We start from the raw sequence: 14,068 nt of genomic DNA on the forward strand, positions 1-14,068 counted from the left end.
AGAGTTGACTCATTGGAAAAGACTCTGATACTGGGAGGGATTGGGGGCAGGAGAAGGGGACGACAGAGGATGAGATGGCTGGATGGCATCACTGACTCGATGGATGTGAGTCTGAGGGAACTCTGGGAGTTGGTGATGGACAGGGAGGCCTGGCGTGCTGAGATTCATGGGGTTGCAAAGAGTCAACACGACTGAGTGACTGAACTGAACTGAACTGAAGGATGGGATAAATCTGACTCCTGGATACACGGGGCACCACTTCACCTCTTCCTGCTGAATCTACACGACAGACATTCCCCCCAGTGTCCAGCCCATCAGGGGCACCCAGGAGCTAAACCACCATCAATGCCTCCCGCCTATCTAGTTACTTTCCAGTGCAAAAGCACTTTCACCTGTGAGAGGCAGATAAGTACTGTTGTGATTACCTTCCCATTTTTCAGATGAGAAAACAGAGGCTCCAGAGAGGTTAACTGGTGAACCCCAAGGTGTTGAAAGTCAGTCCATGGCAGAGTCTGGCCTAAGACCAGGTCCTGCTCTTTCAGACCACTGGTCTTTCCAAATCCAAGTTCCTCTTGGTGCAGTGAATCTCCCACTCGAGATGGTTTCAAACCTTGAGAAGCCACATGAGAGGGAGGGAGGCCAGGACTGTCCCAGGGCGGCCTCTCACCATCCTCACACACCGCAGATAGAGTAACTAAGGCCCATGGCTGCATCTCAACCATCTCTGAGATCAAGATAATCTCAACCACAACCACATCCCCAGCATTTAGTGAGTCACAAATAGGCCTTAATCTCCCACCACAACCCAGACCTGCAGAGCCTGCTGGCCTGAGAAGCCTCAGCTGGTTGGTCTCCCAGCAGGGCCCAGGGACCCTCGCTGTCTGTGAGCTGCAGGCTGGTGGACCTGCCCTACTCCCTGGGGCAGTGAACTGTCCTCCTAGAGAGTCTCATGGTCCAGTTTTCACAGGGTCTTTCCTGCTTAATCTGAACATCCATCCCATCAGACATACAACTACATTGCCGTTTAAACCTGGAGAATTCCCCCGGTAGAGGGACTGCTCCCACCCCAGTCTTGTGCCCAGCTCCTGGGAGGGCTCCAGCCCAACCTCAGTTTGTAGGTGACTCTCACTTGAACCACATCAGTTGGGCCTCTTTCTTCTGGGCTTCATATATCACAAGGTTTCCCTTCTTGTTCCTGGCTGGACAAGTTCTTAGCATCTGTCTTCCACCCAGCAGGATTTGGACCAAGCACAAGGTTCTACCCACACCAAGGGCTCAGGACGACTGCCCCACAGGGAAGAGGCAGATCCCTACTCACAACCCTGAAAATGTGCTCACCCAGAGGGGAGGGAGAGCCCCAGCAGGAGCAGGTAACTGGGAAAAACCTTCCCATTTTAGGGGTCAATCCACAAGGGCCCCCTCACGTGGCCCCCTGAGACCCTGCTCCGTCCTACCCCAGCAGGTGTCCTGTTGACTCACCCTGGTCCCATCCCTCCTGAGAGAATGCTGGGATATCACACATGTTAAACAAGGCAGACAGCTTTCAGCAAAGCTGCACCCATGACCGATTACAAGTCAGCAAATATTTACTGAGCACACTTGTAAGGAGCACGTCGCCAGGCCCCTCCTTTCCTGTCCAGTCACCATCTGCTGCAGTCACTGAGTCTTGAGATGGGCATTGCGCATGCTCCGTCCCCCCACAGTTCACCCCACAGCCACCCAGTCCCCTGCGGGCGCCCCACCTCTTTAGGACCCAGGCAGTGTCCATCACGGGTTGGGCCCAAAGACACAGTCCACGTCCACCATCTTGCTTCCAGTGGAGACACAGCTTATGCATGTTTCATACTCAGTTATTTGCTCTCAGCAACAATAAGGAAGAGAGAAGAAAAGAGCAATTTCAATTGTGCAGCAACTCCACTCTAGGAGAATCTATTCTCTTCTCTAACTGAAGGCCTGGAGTGAGATTGAGATGGAAGCTGTAAATCCACGGGTTCCCTCAGGCCCTTGGTCCATCTCTCTGCTCCCACCCATTTTCCCTGGGGGAGAGTGGTGCTGGGAACTGTTTAACAGCTGCCTCTTCAGGAGGAGAAAGCTCTGGTCTCTAGAATTTGTCAGTCTCAGTGGTGTGGATACCCCCTCCATGGCTCATTTCAAACCACCAGCATGCTGACACGGAGCACAGACTCAGGAAAAGACGCATAAAGCCAGCTTTCACAAGCCAGCTCCAGGTGTTTCTAGCACATCACTGTCTGGGGTGAATCTAACATTTCAATCTGCAGACACATATTCAGGTAGCGTTGCCCAGAAACACAGACAACTGTTACCAGGAGGAAAAGGCAGCCTCCCCCAAGGCAGTAGGACGACTTCCCCAGGGTGGTCCATGGGTCTGCAACGCAGCAGCATCCTAGGGGTCCACAGGAGTGGTCTTCACTGTACTTATAGTTCAGTTCAGTTCATTTCAGTTGCTCAGTCATGTCTGACTCTTTGCGACCCCATGAATTGCAGCACTCCAGGCCTCCCTGTCCATCACCAACTCCTGGAGTTCACTCAAACTCACGTCCATCGAGTCGGTGATGCCATCCAATAATCTCATCCTCTGTCATCCCCTTCTCCTCCTGCCCCCAATCCCTCCTAGCATCAGAGCCTTTTCCAATGAGAACTCTTCATATGAGGTGGCCAAAGTATTGGAGTTTCAGCTTTAGCATCAGTCCTTCCAAAGAACACCCAGGGCTGATCTCCTTTAGAATGGACTGGTTGGATCTCCTTGCAGTCCAAGGGACTCTCAAGAGTCTTCTCCAACACCACAGTTCAAAAGCATCAATTCTTTGACACTCAGCTTTCTTCACAGTCCAACTCTCACATCCATACCTGACCACTGGAAAAACCATAGCCTTGACTAGATGAGCCTTTGTTGGCAAAGTAATGTCTCTGCTTTTGAATATGCTATCTAGGTTGGTCATAACTTTCCTTCCAAGGAGTCAGTGTCTTTTAATTTCATGGCTGCTGTACTTTATTCCACCCTAAAACCTATCTCTCCCCTGCAGTAACCAAAGCGAAGGCCTAGACAATCCTCACCCAGCTTTCTCCTTCACTAGACACCCCACCCCAGGCTCATCACCCTGCCCACCAGGCTGTGTATCCTGAGAGGACAGAACAACTTTGTATTTGGGAGATCAGCCTGCTGGGAGGCAAGACTTTTACAGACAGACACACACTGATTCCATTCCTGCTGATACCACAGGCTGGATAATCATGGGCAGGTCCTCAAAGTCCTCCTCTATAAAATGAGATAATACCTGTTTCCCAGAGTTGTTGGGAGAACTAAGTAAATACGGTGAAAACCATCCAGCACCCGGCAACTTCCACAGACATCCCTCCACCTATCCTCCCAAGGGAGGCGGCCTGAACCATAGCCCAGCAATGTCGTCACCTGGTGGCTAGTCTCAGAATTGCTCAAAAGGCCCACAGCTGTTCTGTATTTGAGGGCAAGTTTATACATTGGAAGTGAGAAATAGATTTAAGGGACTAGATCTGATGGATAGAGTGCCTGATGAACTATGGACTGAGGTTCATGACATTGTACAGGAGACAGGGATCAAGACCATCCCCATGGAAAAGAAATGCAAAAAAGCAAAATGGCTGTCTGGAGAGGCCTTACAAATAGCTGTGAAAAGAAGAGAAGCAAAAAGCAAAGGAGAAAAGGAAAGATATAAGCATCTGAATGAAGAGTTTCAAAGAATAGCAAGAAGAGATAAGAAAGCCTTCCTCAGTGATCAATGCAAAGAAATAGAGGAAAACAACAGAATGGGAAAGACTAGAGATCTCTTCAAGAACATTAGAGATATCAAGGGAACATTTCATGCAAAGATGGGCTCAATAAAGGGCAGAAATGGTATGGACCTAACAGGAGCAGAAGATATTAAGAAGAGGTGGCAAGAATACACAGAAGAACTATACAAAAAAGAACGTCATGACCCAGATAGTCACAATGGTGTGATCATTCACCTAGAGCCAGACATCCTGGAATGTCAAGTCAAGTGGGCCTTAGAAAGCATCACTATGAACAAAGCTAGTGGAGGTGATGGAATTCCAGTTGAGCTATTTCGAATCATGGAAGATGATGCTGTGAAAGTGCTGCACTCAATATCCCAGCAAATTTGGAAAACTCAGCAGTGGCCACAGGACTGGAAAAGGTCCGTTTTCATTCCAATCCCAAAGAAAGGTAATGCCAAAGAATGCTCAACTACCACACAATTGCACTCATCTCACACGCTAGTAAAGTATTGCTCAAAATTCTCCAAGCCAGGCTTCAACAGTACATGAACCACGAACTTCCAGATGTTCAAACTGGATTTAGAAAAGGCAGAGGAACCAGAGATCAAATTGCCAACATCCGCTGGATCATCAAAAAAGCAAGAAAGTTCCAGAAAACATCTATTTCTGCTTTATTGACTATGCCAAAGCCTTTGTGTGGATCACAATAAACTGTGGAAAATTCTTCAAGAGATGGGAATACCAGACCACCTGACCTGCCTCTTGAGAAATCTATATGAAGGTCAGGAAACAACAGTTAGAACTAGGCATGGAACAACAGACTGGTTCCAAATAGGAAAAGGAGTACATCAAGGCTGTATATTGTCACTGTGCTTATTTAACTTATATGCAGAGTACATCATGAGAAACCCTGGACTGGAAGAAGCACAAGCTGGAATCAAGATTGCTGGGAGAAATATCAACAACCTCAGATATGCAGATGATACCACCCTTATGGCAGAAAGTGAAGAGGAACTAAAAAGCCTCTTGATGAAGGTGAAAGAGAAGAGTGAATAAGTTGGCTTAACTCAACATTCAGAAAACAAAGATCATGGCATCTGGTCCCATCACTTCATGGGAAATAGATGGGGAAACAGTGAAAACAGTGTCAGACTTTCTTTTTGGGGGCTCCAAAATCACTGGAGATGGTGACTGCAGCCATGAAATTAAAAGACGCTTACTCCTTGGAAGGAAAGTTATGACCAACCTAGATAGCATATTGAAAAGCAGAGACATTACTTTGCCAACAAAGTTCCGTCTAGTCAAGGTTATGGTTTTTCCAGTGGTCATGTATGGATGTGAGAGTTGGACTGTGAAGAAAGCTGAGTGTCAAAGAATTGATGCTTTTGAACTGTGGTGTTGGAGAAGACTCTTGAGAGTCCCTTGGACTGCAAGGAGATCCAACCAGTCCATTCTGAAGGAGATCATCCCTGGGATTTCTTTGGAAGGAATGATGCTAAAGCTGAAACTCCAGTACTTTGGCCACCTCATGTGAAGAGTTAACTCATTGGAAAAGGCTCTGATGCTAGGAGGGATTGGGGGCAGGAGGAGAAGGGGACAACAGAGGATGAGATGGCTGGATGGCATCACTGACTCGGTGGTTGTGAGTCTGAGTGAACTCCGGGAGATGGTGATGGACAGGGAGGCCTGGTGTGCTGCAATTCATGGGGTCGCAAAGAGTCGGACAGGACTGAGCGACTGAACTGAACTGAACTTAGAGAAGGGACCTTCGCCTGGTGGCTCAGATAGTAAAGCATCTGTCTACAATGCAGGAGACCTGGGTTCGATCCCTGGGTCAGGAAGATCCTCTGGAGAAGGAAATGGCAACCCACTCCAGTACTCTTGCATGGAGAATCCTATGGAAGGAGGATCCTGGTAGGCTACAGTCCATGGGGTCACAAAGAGTCAGACACGACTGAGCGACTTCAGTTTCTTTCTTTCTTAGAGAAGATAAGGGCTGGTAAGGGCCTGGGGAGGATCAAGACCACCGTTTCTGAGAGGGCACCTGGTATCATGAAAGGATGTGGGGCACTAGCATTAGGTTCAGGTAACAGTTCTGCCAGATATTAGCTGTTTGACCTTCAGTAAGTTATTTAAATCTGAAGCCTCAGTTTCCTTGACTGAAAATGGACATGATTTCTTTATCATTAGATAAACACTCAATAAGTGTCTGTTGCTCTCATCCTTGCTCTTGACCCCTCTTCCTGCTCTCCTTTTCAAATCCTAATACACATCATCTCACTGCCTGTTATAACTCCTCGGTGATTCCACCAAGTACATTTCATCAGTGCTGTTTTCAGGGGTGTTGGCTAATTTCTCTAAAGATACTCACTCCTCAATAAGAAAATCTCAAAGTCCACAGACTTATCTTCAGCACTTCATGCCCCCAAACTCTAAATTTTTAGAACATTTCATTTGTATTTGTACATGTGTATATGTATATGTGTGTGTGTGTGTGTGTGTGTGTGTGTGTGTATAATTTTTATTGAAGTAGAAGAGGAACTAAAGAGCCTCTTGATGAAAGTGAAAGAGGAGAGTGAAAAAGCTGACTTAAAACTCAACCTTCAAAACACTAAGGTTATGGCATCTGGTCCCATAACTTCATGGCATGTAGATGGGGAAACAATGGAAACAGTGAAAGATTTTTTATTTTCTTGAGCTCAAAACTGCAGATGATGATTGCAGCCATGAAATTAAAGTACGTTTTCTCCTTGGAAGAAAAGATATGACCAACCTAGAAAGCATATTAAAAAGCAGAGATATTACTTTGCCGACAAAGGTCCATCTTGTCAAAGCTATGGTTTTTCCAGTAGTCATATATAGATGTGAGAGTTGGACCATAAAGAAAGCTGAGCACTGAAGCATCGATGCTTTTGAACTGTGGTGTTTGAGAAGACTCTTGCGAGTCCCTTGGATTGCAAGGAGATCCAACAGTCCATTCTAAAGGAGATCAGTCCTGAATATTCATTGGAAAGACTGATGCTGAAACTCCAATACTTTGGCTACCTGAGGCAAAGAGCTGACTCATTTGAAAAGACCCTGATTCTGGGAAAGATAGAAGGCAAGAGGAGAAAGGGATGACAAAGGACAAGATGGTTGGATGGTATCACCAACTCAATGGACTTGAGTTTGAGCAAACTCCTGGAGATGGTGAAGAACAGGGAAGCCTGGCGTGCTGCAGTCCATGGTGCTGCAAAGAGTCAGACATGACTGAGCCACCTAACAACAATAGTTGATTTATAATTTTGTGTTAGTTTCAAGTGTACAGCAAAATGAATCTCTCTCTCTCTTTATATATATATATATATATGTGTGTGTGTGTGTGTGTGTGTGTGTGTGTGATTTCCCTGGTAGCTCAAAGGTTAAAGCATCTGCCCACAATGCGGGAGACCCGGGTTCAATCCCTGGGTTGGGAATATCCCCTGGAGAAGGAAATGGCAACCCACTCCAGTATTCTTGCTTGGAGAATTCCATGGACGGAGGAGCCTGGTGGGCTACAGTACACAGGGTCATAAAGAGTCGGACACGACTGGGCGACTTCACTTTCACTTTCATATATATATATATATATGCTTCCTGGGTAGCTCAGCTGGTAAAGAATCTGCTTGCAATGCAGGAGACCCCCGATTGATCCCTGGGTTGGGAAGTTCCCTGGAGAAGGGATAGGCTACACACTCCAGTACTCTTGGGCTTTCCTGGTGGCTCAGATTAAAGAATCCACCGGCAATGTGGAAGAGCTGGGTTTGATCCCTGGGTTGGAAAGATCCCCTGGAGGAGGGCAACCCACTCCAGTATTCTTGCCTGGAGAATCCCCACGGACTGAGGAGCCCGGCGGGCTATTGTCCATGGGATTGCAAAGAGTCAGACATGACTGAGTGACTAAGCACAGAGTGTGTGCCCGTGCACACACACACACACACACATACTAACTGTATATATACATATAGTGTAGCTCCCTGTGCTATACAATAGGTACTTATTGTTGCCGAAACTCGGCCTCTGTTCATTGGTGCCAAATAGAAACATGGAGACAGAGTTTTGGGTGAAGTGGAAAAGGATAGCTTTAATTACTTTTGCAGGCAAAAGGGGCCACAGGAGCTAATACCTGGAAGACCATGTGACCCACCTTGGAAAGAGTAGTGAGGAGTTTTATAGTGTTCAAGGAGCAGGGCATGATCAGCTCCCAGACAGTTCTTGGATTGGTTGGCATTAAGATGATATTTCAAGCATCATTAACCTTCTGGTTCATTGAGTCAGCAGTTTTCATCTGGAGGAAGTCTGCTCCCTGTGAAAAACGACTTAGAAATGTGTGTCAGGCCTTTATCTATATCTTTCGGGGAACTGGGAGTTCGGTGATTCTGTTATTTGGAAGTTCAGTTCAGTTCAGTCACTCAGTCATGTCCAACTATTTGTGACCCCATGCACTGCAGCATGCCAGGCCTCCTTGTCCATCACCAACTCCCAGAGCTTACTCAAACTCATGTCCATTGAGTTGGTGATGCCATCCAACCATCTCATCCTCTGTCATCCCCTTCTCCTCATGCCTTCAATCTTTCCCAGCATCAGGGTCTTTTCAAATGAGTCACTTCTTTGCATCAGGTAGCCAAAGTATTCAGCTTCAGCTGAAGTTTCAGCTTCAGCATCAATCCTTCCAATGAATATTCAGGACTGATTTCCTTTAGGATGTACTGGTTGGATCTCCTTGCAGTCCAAGGGACTCTCAAGAGTCTCCTCCAACACCACAGTTCAAAAGCATCAATTCTTCAGCCCTCAGCTTTCTTTATAGTCCAACTCTCACATCTGTACATGACCACTGGAAAAACCATAGCCTTGACTAGATGGACCTTTGTTGGCAAAGTAATCTCTGCTTTTTAATATGCTATCTAAGTTGGTCATAACTTTTCTTCCAAGGAGTAAGCGTCTTTTAATTTCATGGCTGCAGTCATCATCTGCAGTGATTGTGGAGCCCCCAAAATGAAGTCAGCCACTGTTTCCATTGTTTCCCCATCTATTTCCCATGAAGTGATGGGACCAGATGCCATGATCTTAGTTTTTTGAATGTTGAGTTTTAAGCCAACTTTTTCACTCTCCTCTTTCACTTTCATCAAGAGACTTGTTAGTTCTCCTTTGCTTTCTGCCATAAGGGTGGTGTCATCTGCATATCTAAAGTTGTTGATATTTCTCCCGACAATCTTGATTCCAGCTTGTGCTTCATCCAGCCCAGCGTTTCTAATGATGTACTCTCCATATAAGTTAAATAAGAAGAAGAGTTGTAATCTAAGTTCTCACCAGTTCCTTAGCCCAACTATTCTTTGTTTTTGTGACTGAATACCACATCTTCACATTTCTCAATCATTAATTCTCATCAGCATTTTACTTTAAAAGACAGGAACACATTGGCCTGTACACAGTTTCATTATTAGTTATCTATTTCATATATAGTAATGTGTATATATTAATCCCAACCTCCTAATTTATCCCCTGTTTCCCCTTTGGTAATCATAGTTTGTTTTTTATATCTGTTTTGTAAATAGTACATTTGTATTTTATTTTTTAGATTCCACCTGCAAACAATATCATATTTGTCTTTGGCTTACTTCACTCAGTATGATAATCTCTAAGTCCAATCATGTTGCTGCAAATGGCATTATTTCATACTTTTTAATGACTGAGTAGTACTCCACTGTATACACATATACTACACCTTCTTTATCCATTCCTTTGTTGATTGACATTTAGGTTGCTTTCTTGTCTTGACTAATGCTGCATTGAAGATTGGAATGCATGTATCTTTTCAAATTATAGTTTTTGCCAGATATATACCCAAGAGTGGGGTTGCATATGATAGCTCTATTTTTCATTTTTGTAAGGACCCTCCTTACTGTTCTCTATAGTGGCAGTAGCATTTCACAATTCCCACCAACAAAGTAGGAGGGTTCCCTCTTCTCCACACCTTCTCCGGCATTTATTGTTTGTAGACTTTTAAATGATGGCCATTCTAACTGACGTGAGGTGATAACTCATTGTAGTTTTGATTTGCATTTCTCTAATAATTAGCAATGTTGAGCATCTTTTCATGTGTATCTTGGCCATCTGTATGTCTTCTTTGGGGAAATATCTGTTTAGATCTTCTGACCCTTTTTTTTGTTTTTGTTGCATTGTTTGTGTTTTTGATATTAGGCTATATAAGCTGTTTGTATATTTTGGAGATTAATTCCTTGTTAGTTGTATCATTTGCAACAATATTTCAATAATACTTGGGATTTTTTTGACATATACTCATGCTGACAAAATTATGTCAAAGATGATATACAGAATAAAATGACAAGTTTTTTATTTGTTATAAAAGACTCCTCAGCCTGGGGACAGGTGTCAGACCAGGGACCTTAGACATCCCTGTCCCATTAACAAGGTCTTTCCCCAACAGCAAGGAGGCTTGCTGGGCACTGATCCTGTGATGGTCAGTGTGGGAACTCTTTCTCCCACATTCAGAATCTTCCTGAAACTTCCTGACCCAACTAGAAACATGTTGCTGAGGGCAGATTGTTGTGACCCTGATTCTGAGGACACGCAGTGACCAGCATTTTTTAAGTGCTGACCAGTGTCCTTGAGGTTATAAATCCTCCCTGAGTGCCTCCTCCCAATGCCACATCTTATTTACTTATTATATCTGAAAATCATCTCATTTACTTATTACCTGAGTGCTCTGGACAAATATCTGAACTTATCTGAGCCTGTGAGCTGTCACAGGACCGGAGATGTGTTCCTGCTTCAGGAGTCTCTGGGTTTAGTAAGTGAAGCCCTTTGGATGTCCCCAGTGAGGCCACAAATGCTCCACAAACACATCTGTTCTCCAGAACCCATTCTTCAGGTGATGCTTTCTGTTATGAATACTTGGCTCTACCACTGGACCAGGCTTCTAGGAGTGCCCCTTCATGGCACCAGATTTTCCTAATTTTCTTTTTTAAAAGTAAGACTGTTCTTGGGGATAGAAAATAATTGAGGCTAGATACTAAGTTTTCTACAAGCTCATTTCTACATTTTAAATTTGAGCCACAGAAACTTGTTTACAATGAAATAAAAATGCATCAGTAGATACGCATCAGTAACTCACCTGCTCTCACAAACACTGGATTTTTCATTCACCAGAAAGAAAAGCCATTAAATCAAAGCAAATGGATAAGGAAAATAAATTATACGGCAAACCTTGGAGATATTGTGGGCTGGGTTCCAGATCACTGCAACAAAGCAAACATCACTATAAAGCAAGTCACACAGTATTTTTTTGTTTCCCAGTGCATATAAAGGTTATACTTAAACTGTACTATAGCTTAAGTATACTTAAACCTTTAATGCTATTAAAGGTTCAATAGCATTATATCTTTAAAATCCATGTACATACATTAATTTAAAAATAACAACTCTGATAGATTTTCTTAATGCAGGATTGCCACAAATCTTCAATTTGTAAACAAACATGCTGCTAAGTCACTTCAGTCATGTCTGACTCTGCAGCCCACCAGGCTGCAGCCCACCAGGCTCCCCCATCCCTGGGATTCTCCAGGCAAGAACACTGGAGTGGGTTGCCATTATTTTCTTAATGCAGAATTGACACAAATCTTCAATTTGTAAAAAAACATAGTATTTGTAAAATGCAATGAAGTGAAATGCAATAAATAAAATGAGACACATCTATATATTTGTGGTCATAAGACTGGAACAAGCAGGTAACAAAACAAGAAATGCAATTATTTCACATATGCATTAGAAAAAAATGAGGTAACTGAATAACTGTTCACCTCTAGTGTTGCAATCTCTGGTATGGAGTTTTAAATGCATGCATACTTCCCACTGGCCTCACCATCTGAAAGAACAATTAGAGAAAAAAACAGACTAATAATGAGGCAGAGGCCCCTGCATCCCACTCAGGGATTTGTTTAGAGAGAAAAGTCTTGTTCTTACCGCCACCATTATATGAGATGCCAACCCCATTAAAAAGTGAATGCTTTCTTCCCCACTGGCCTTCAGAGTCCATGGGACCCCACAAATGATCTTGATATATACTGCCAGACTCATCAAAGTCTGTCCACAAGGATGAAGGAAGAACCTCTCTTGCCAGGATGACTCTCCCATGGGCTAACTCCATCCATCTGCTTTTATCTTCCTCTGATTCTCATCAAGACCTGGATGGACAGCTAGCCTCTGCATATTTCATTAATGTAAAAATTCCGCTGTCCTGTCCACTCTTTCTTTCCCTTGAGCCTTCTGCTTAGCAACATGTGGGGGAGAGGGGCTGCTCACTTACCTTCCTTCTCTACAGGGCTGGCAAATCTAAGAGGCTCCTTTTCAGAATCTGAGCAATAGAGCAGCCCCCGCCTCCTGCCAACTTGGGAAAAATATTTACCACTAATTTCTCTGCCTGAGTGTCATTTTGGGCCTTGAAATATTTTTGACTGATTTGCTATTGCTGTCCACACCTAAAGGCTAAAATCTGCTGTTCTAACAAAGTTCCTTTTCAGCTGGCTAAAAAGGCTTTGTGTGCCTCAGACATTTGCTCTGTGTATTTTCCTTCCTATGTACAGGGCTCTGAGGCTAAGCTCTTGATATGCAATACCTTATTAATTCTCAAAGTCTATGAGGAAAGTGTGACCATTATATCCACTTTACAGATGAAAAGTGAGGCTGAGAGGAGTAGAATGACAAACCCAGATCAGCCTCTTTCCAAAGCACATGTTCTTATTCTACACTTCAAATACAATCACGTTTTAAAAGCTGAGATATACATTTTACACTTAAAAAGCACAATTCAATGATATTTGAGTATATTTTTAGATAAGTACAGCCATTGAGAGTCAATTTTAGAATACTTTCATCACCTTAAAAAGAAACTTCATACCCTTTAGCTATCATTTGTTTTCCCTGCCCTCTCCAAACCCTAAGCAACTGCTCATCTACCTTCTGTCTCTGTTGAGTTCTCCATTCTGGACTTTCATATCACAGGAATCCTACAGTATATGGTCTTTGGTAATCTGGCTTTTTTCACATAATGTAATGTTTCAAGTTCTTCCATGTCATCTCATGTGTCAGTATTTCATTCTTTTTATGACTAATATTCCATGGTACAGATATACAACATTTTGGATTTGTTTCATTTTGTCTGAGCAAAAACTAAACTTTTATTATGTGTAAGCCACTATCATTGAGGTATTTTGGTTATACACAGCCAAAATAATGTTTAATAGATACATTCATACCATCTGCTGTTTCATTTGAGACCATGGCTAAGAACATAACAAGGCAATTAAAAGTGGAAGATGTTTTATGGGACTCTCTTGGTTGACAGCAGTAGATTAAACAAGACAGTGTGAAGGAAGGTTGTTGTGGGTCTGAGAACGACGTTCAGTCACAAGGCTGCCCCAGGGCCCTTGGCAGAGGGCTGGGTAAGGTGGATCAGAGATTGTGGCACTCAGTCTCCAAGGCCCCTTCTCTGTGTTTCCTGTCTTCGCAAACGTACTTAGGAAACCCTGCAACTGGTCACCACCATGAAGTAAAGGACACAGATTCTAGGGCCATGGGAAAGGGGGATAGAGGGCCAAGAAAAGCCCTTTCTTCCTGAGCACAAGCCTAAGGAGGATTTAGGGGAAAGTATAGCAAAACACCCCTTGTGATGTCAAACCCACTTTCTGCACCTAAAGGAAGAGACTCTTACCTCCTATAGAAAGTGCAAACAATTCCCCTTTTAATAGAAGATGCACTAGTTGGATTGAACTTCCTTCACTTCCAATGCTGAAACCCATAATTTCTGAAATTGAATTTTCTGCTAGAATTTAAACCTGGTTTTTGTTGACTACTCAGTGGAAGTGAAGCAGAAATTTTCATGTATATGTTTGTAAGTATAAAGCACATTTAAAATGTACATTATAAATCATAACTCTCTTGAGAATGATATGGCAAATTGACTTTCTCTTAAGACCCATCTTAAAACCTGTCTTATCAGCGCATTCTTCTTCGGTTTAGATTTTCTTTCCTTCCTTTATGTTACTGTGAGTCCCTGACTCTTCTGTTTACCACTATATCTCCAGCAACGATTAATATAATATTTTGCTGGGAAAGGGCTGGAAATGTCTTCTTGTAGTCAGTTTGACATCGGCGAAAGGAGTCCATATGCTTCCTCAAGAAATAAATTTTTTGAGATCTTTTGATAAGACTAATGGCAAATTATTTGAAGAGAGTATTTAAAGTGTATACTGGCAGG

The sequence above is a fragment of the Bison bison genome, unplaced genomic scaffold, assembly GCF_000754665.1.
Source record: "Bison bison bison isolate TAMUID 2011002044 unplaced genomic scaffold, Bison_UMD1.0 scf7180017851218, whole genome shotgun sequence".
Classification (NCBI taxonomy): Eukaryota; Metazoa; Chordata; class Mammalia; order Artiodactyla; family Bovidae; genus Bison; species Bison bison.